This window comes from Mirounga angustirostris, unplaced genomic scaffold (genome assembly GCF_029215605.1).
Source record: "Mirounga angustirostris isolate CCGP_5_RB_7025 unplaced genomic scaffold, mMirAng1.0.hap1 SCAF_2, whole genome shotgun sequence".
Lineage (NCBI taxonomy): Eukaryota > Metazoa > Chordata > Mammalia > Carnivora > Phocidae > Mirounga > Mirounga angustirostris.
This window is the reverse complement of record NW_026991710.1, coordinates 100,177,886-100,184,462: the sequence shown is the minus strand read 5'-3', so window position 1 is coordinate 100,184,462 and position 6,577 is coordinate 100,177,886.

Genomic DNA, 6,577 nt, shown 5'->3' with positions numbered 1-6,577 from the left:
TCTTTGCTTAATTCATTATTGTCCTTGACTCTGATTTCTGAAGGACAGAGCCAGCCCTGTGGGAAGCCCCCCAGTAAAGTTGGAGTACTAAATGTATGCACCAACTTTTTTCCTCCTCTGGGAGAAGCTGGGACCTAGGGGATCTCTTCCTGATCATATGGTACTGCACCAGGGACAGCAACTCTGAACACAGGATTTCCTGAATCTCCCTATTGGCTTCATTCTGGTTTTGTGTTTGCTGAAGGTGAAGGAAAATTTCAGTTAGTTTCTGAATTTCTCACAAAGGAAATGTGCCCTTGAATTGTTGCTAAATTGGTATGTTTGGGGGCAGAAGGAAGGTCCAGGGCTTCTTACCCTGCCATCTTGCTGACATTAGTCCTTTCCCAGCCATTCTTTATTACATCACCATATTTTATTTTCTTTGCACCATCTCAAATTAACCTACTCATGCTTGAATATATTTGGTCACTTTGTTCTTCTTCACTATAAAATTATAAGCTCTACAAGAGCAGGGATGTAAGTTGTTGACCCTTATGTTTCAAGTGTCTTAAGCTATACTTAGTGCATAATAAAACTTCAATAAATACTTATCTGGCAAATTAATTTATTGATCAGTGTTAGGTTATAATTGTGTCTCTGCATTCCAAAATCGAAGTTATTTTCCATGCCCTTGATGGAGACAGAAGAGTCTAAACATGGAATGATGGTGGAGATCAGGTACTGCTCATTATTTTTCAAGCATATTCAAAGTGATTTAGGCTCTCTGTAACTTGTGATTTGTCTCCTATGAGATTAAGTTTGAAGTTCTTCCTTCCCTATTTCAAAGGAATGATGTCACTGTGAAATAAAATCATTTTTGTAAACCTCTTAGACAAAAGTCACTATAAACCAGACACTACGTAAGTACTTTCCATCTGCTTTAGTCATGATTAGTTTGAAAAAATGTTTTATGGCCTAATAAATTGTCTTAGGGAGCATGGGTTACAGTTACTGAGTTATTTTGTATAAAATAAATTCAGTTAATAGGTAAAAATATCATATATATCAATATATTATGTCAAATGCCTAATATTCCTTCCAAATCTTTCTAGATCATTACCAAATGTTTTAGGCAAGATAGTCTCTTTACTGTATAATTGGGAAAATTGCAATAAAAAATAAGACCTTATTTTTAGATATTACAAATTATTTTAAAAGCCTCATCTTAATTTTAAAAGAAGACATATTGCTTCTGCTCGTTATTAACCTAGGAATATATTACCTATAATTCTGCTAGCTGGCCTATCTGCCACTATGCTAAATATTTTAGATATTATTTTTATGTTCAATAACTATGAAGTAGGTGGTATTATTCTCATTTTATATAAGAGACAATGGAGGTTCAGACTAGTAAGACTAGTAAGTAAGCATAGCAGAGTTGGGTTTTAAACCCAGGTTAGTATGACTCACTTGATCAGAGAACACAAAACCTAATGTTGGCAGGAGTTAGGCAGAGAATACGAATATGTGAGGGCTCTGTGTATGATATAAATGGAGCACCAGGTACTGTAGCTAAATCAGAGGGCAAAATCCACTGTCAAAATGCATTACAAATTAAATCAACAACAAAACTCCAAATACAGCACAGCATTATAGAACACAGGCCACCACCCTGAAGACTAGAAACTCTATGAGGCCAGAGTACTTTTGCTCACCATTGTATCTTCACAGGTGCTCCATAAATATTTGTTGAATGAATGACTTCAGAGCCTATCCTTTTACTATTTCTATTGCATATTCAACTTTGAGAAAAGTTAAATATTTTATTGCTTCAGTCTATGAGAAATAATTTTGCCACTGATGTGAGAGATATTGTCTATCATTGTCTTTATGTAACTTCTAGCTATTTGTAAAAAACAAAATAATCCTAAAAACTAACTTCAGGTTTCAGTAAAGACAGTACTCAGTTGTACTATAATTTAACAGTAATTACAGAAAGAAGATACCTTTCAAGCAGTGATGGAAGACTATATTTGTTGTCAGAGGTACATTTTGGCCTTTTTATTTTTAAAAAGTAACGTCACTAAAATAAAGGCAATTTAATAATTTATACAAAGAAACCAAATATTATTGAGAGTAAATTCAATTTAAATGACTTATGCTACTTGCCAAAAGATCCAATTTAATAATTTTTAACCATAAAAAGTGTTATTGGTCTTTAGCAGTATTGAATATTCTTTACAACTTACTATTGTTTGCTTCATTTTTAGAAGGTATATAATTTAAAAGCAGTGTTTAAATTTTTCAAATAAATTTTGCTGCTGTAGCAGTGAGCTACATACCAAGCAACTACAATATGACTATCATCCTATGCAGGTCAACATGTAAAATTTAAAATATACACTTAAAAAAATTAAAAAAAATACACACTTAAGAATCCAATGCAATTTTTGTTTTATCTTCATACTCATTAGTGGATTCAGAAAATAAACATTTTATCAATTTTATAATTCCACAATTAAATTTCAAGTTCAAATGAATAACTCCAAAGTAAGAAAAGTTTTTAGAAAAGCAAAAGAATAGATTGTTGAAAGCTATTATTATTGTTTTAGTTGACTTTAATGAGTTCAGACACTTAAGTGACTTGTACTATAGTACTTTAAATCTGAACCAGTATATTTGTCACTCTTGAATGACCCACCCTTAACTGTGAAACATATTTTAAGTGATATTATAGTAGGAATGATAATGTCAAGGTTAGCCATTTTCTATTTAGCCTAAAGAACTTGCTCTGGTATTGAGTGCTAAGAATGGCAACTAGAAAAAATAATTTGGAAACAGAGGTTCATATAAACATTTTAAAGTTTTTGTGACTAAATTATCTCTAATATTGTATAATTATGTATTTCAGTATTTTTTCATAGCACTTCCTTAGAATCTATATCTCAAATTTTAAACTATATGCCTTTAATTCAAAATACCTAAAAGTTACACTTGCAATTTTTTTTTAAAGGCAGAGCCCCTTGGTTTTTTTTTTTTTTAAGATTTTATTTATTTATTTGACAGAGAGAGACAGCGAGAGAGGGAACACAAGCAGGGGGAGTGGGAGAGGGAGAAACAGGCTTTACACTTGCAATTTAAAAGTTTTAATTAACTGCTTGTGGTTAAAGCTGGCAGTTGAAGCTCATGATTAGCCCAATCCCTTTTCCCCACACTCTGCAAGAAAGGAGAAAAATCACAAATTTTGGGATGTTAAAAAGCAGACATACAAATAATAAGTGATTCAGCAGACCCAATAAACCCCAAAACATATTAATCATAGGGATAACTGAAAACCAGTCCAAGGTACACTGCAGAATTTTCAAAAGGCCCAGGAAAGCAGTGTCAGGTACCTGTGAAACTAGAGATGTCCAAGGTCTGAAATCAAGAAGCCTGAGTAGAAGCTGTTTAAGAGTCTCGGTGTGGACATACTTTTATCCACTTTTCTAGACTTTAAGTGGAGACTTTAACTCTGGTAATTTATGTGTTTCAGTTCTGGAAGGATTCTTTTAAAATTATTTTGTTAATTTTACTGATGGTTCTTCTATTCTCTCTTTCTGGAATCTAACGATTCTTCACCCACTACATACTACTAGGTACCTGTCCTTGACCACCTACCCTAGAAGAAGTCTGGTGTTCTATTCTTGGGAAAGTATAAAAAAAGAGGGCCTCTACATGGAGGGAATGAGTTTCACTCACAAAAAAGAAGAATTGACCTTATTAATAATCAATGCTGAATACAGAAATAGTGCTCTACTTCTAGAAAGTTGGGAGCCAGATTTTTACCCTCTGGGAAGGAGATTAAAAAATAAAAATTCTGTTAAGAATTTGACCAGCCCAAGAAAATATTTAGTAATATTAACATTGGAGTTTTTCTCCCCTATGGCCTCCCCCACCCCAAATTACCTTACAGTAATACTCCAAATCTACAAATACCACCTGTGTGTTTAAAGATTCCAAGCAGCATTTTAATCTTGCACTCTTCATCATAAGCAGATTGCCAAGGACTACCAGATACCTAGAGAAGGCTTTCAACATGGATGATAAAAATCCAAACAAACCAACCAACAAAAGAAACAATTTGGGAAGAAACAATTCAGTAAGAAGAAAGAAACTTTAACAAATAGATAACAGAAGATATTGCATGCATGAAACAAGAACAGAATGAAATAAAAAAGAAAAATTCAGAGAACAAGGAGAACTCATGGAGACTAAAAACACTGGGGAAATGAACAACTAAATAAAAGTTTGGCAGATTATGCTGAAAATATCTTTAAGAAATTAGAAGAAGACTAACAGATAGGAAATTGGGAATACAAAACAAGAAAAGTAGAAACCAATCTAGAAAGTCTAAAATATGAATAATAGAGTTTCTAGAAAGAGATAATAGTAAAACAATGGGTGATACCATTAACAAAATAATTCAAGAATTTTTCCATGAAACCCATGAATTGCTAGAGTGAAGGGTTCTATTACAAGTCCAGAAAAGTGGATGAAAAAATATATATACCAAGGCTCATAGTTTTGAAATATTGAAACACTGGGGACAAAAAAAAAAAAAAGAGAGAGGAAAAAAACCCCATATTCTATAAACTTCCAAATTAAGAAAAAATCACATACAAAAGATCAGGAATAAAGAGGATTTGGATATCAGAGACACCATAAGCATGCAGGCAAAACTCTGGAAAAAAAAATTCCAACATGGAATTATATAACCAAACCAAAAATATATCAAAATGAGGATAAAATACATTTTCACATATGCAAGTTCTTGAAAATGTACTTTTTACACACCCTTTATCTAAATATAAGAGAGTAAACCAAGAAAGGGAATATGGAAAATAGAAGGAATCTCCAGGAGGTTCCCGAGATATTCTGTGTGAAGAGACATGGAGAGCAGCCAGTCCATATTGAAGCAGGGTGATCCAATAGATAAACATTTTCATTCCTTTATTCACCAACTATACACTGAGCCCCTACTTACGTATCTCTCTGCTAGGTGCTTGGCATGCCTCAGTGAACAAAGCAGACAAAGATATGTGTGCCCTCATGGGGCTTATGTTTTATTGTCAGGGAGAGGAAAACAAACAAACAGTAAGCAAGTAAATTATATAATGTGTAATCCTTTTAAAATTTAAGTCAGATCATGTGACTTCTCTGCCCTGAGCTTTCCAAAGGCTTCCTATTTCACATAGGGTAAAAGCTATTATCTTTACAGTGGCTCACAGTCTTCCCCTTTACTTCTCTGTCATCCTCATAATACTTGCAGCTCATGTCATGCTAGTCACCATGGCCTTTTTGCAATTCCTTGAACACAACATGATTTTAGACATGCTTCCACCTTAAGGTACTGTTCTAGCTATTTCTTCAGTGAATATAATTTTAAAAATTTTATTTAAATTCAGTTAGCCAAAGCATAGTACATCATTGGTTTTTCATATAATGTTCATTGATTCCTCAGTTCAGTATAACAACAAGTGCTCATATCCCAAATAACTTCTTGGCCAAATCCTTCAAGTTGTTACTCAGATTTTGTCTTCTCAATGAGGCCAGCACAGAACAGAGAGAAAGGAGTTAAGGATGAGTTCAAAGTTTTGGAGGAGTTCCTGGAAATATGGGGTTGCTTTCAGTTGAAATGGAGAAGGCTGTATGTGGAGAAGATTCTAGGGGTGGGGAGGTGAGGTTAGAAATTTATCTTTGACACTGAGTTTCAGATATCTACTAGAAATCTAAGTGGCATTGCCAAGAAGGATATGAGTCAGAAATTTGTGAGAGAAGTCTGACCTGGAGATGAATTTATTGAAGACTGTCATCATTGATATCCCCACTGCCATTGTATTATCTTTTTAATTTTTTTTCATTGTATTATTCTTTTAAACTGAAGACAAATTTCAGATGATCCTGACCCCACTTTTAATCTGTACTAGGTATATTCTGAGCAGTGTGGATATCATTTTTTTTCTTTGTATCTTTTTTTTTTTAAATTGAAGAATAGTTGACATACAGTGTTATATTAGTTTCAGGTATACAACATATTGATTCAACAATTCTATACATTACTCAGTGTTCACCATTAGCCATCATCTGTCCTCATACAATGTTATTGCAATATTGTTGAATATATTTCCTATCCTTTACTTTTTATCTCTGCAATTCATTTATTTTATAACTGGAATTTTGCACCTCTTAATCCCCTTCATCTATTTCAATACCCCCACCCCTGGATGTCATTTCTAGTATCCCTCTCATCTTATAGCCTGAATCAGTTGACAAGAGAACACTCATTTCACCCAATAGTACTGTTCTGGCCTGACCTTCTGCAGGCTGCTCGTAGGCATGGTGTGCCTGGAGGAAGAAATACAGAGCAGTCTACTCTTTTTTCACCATCTTTATGCCAGATGTCTAATCTCTAGTTCTTATTATAATCCTGCCAGATAACCCAACTGCAGAAGCCTAGGGATTCCCAGGACTCACTCTTACTTGCCCATTGTATTCCTCAGGGCTAATAAACTCTCACAAAGCTGACAAATATTTTAATTAAGGTATAATTGACATACAA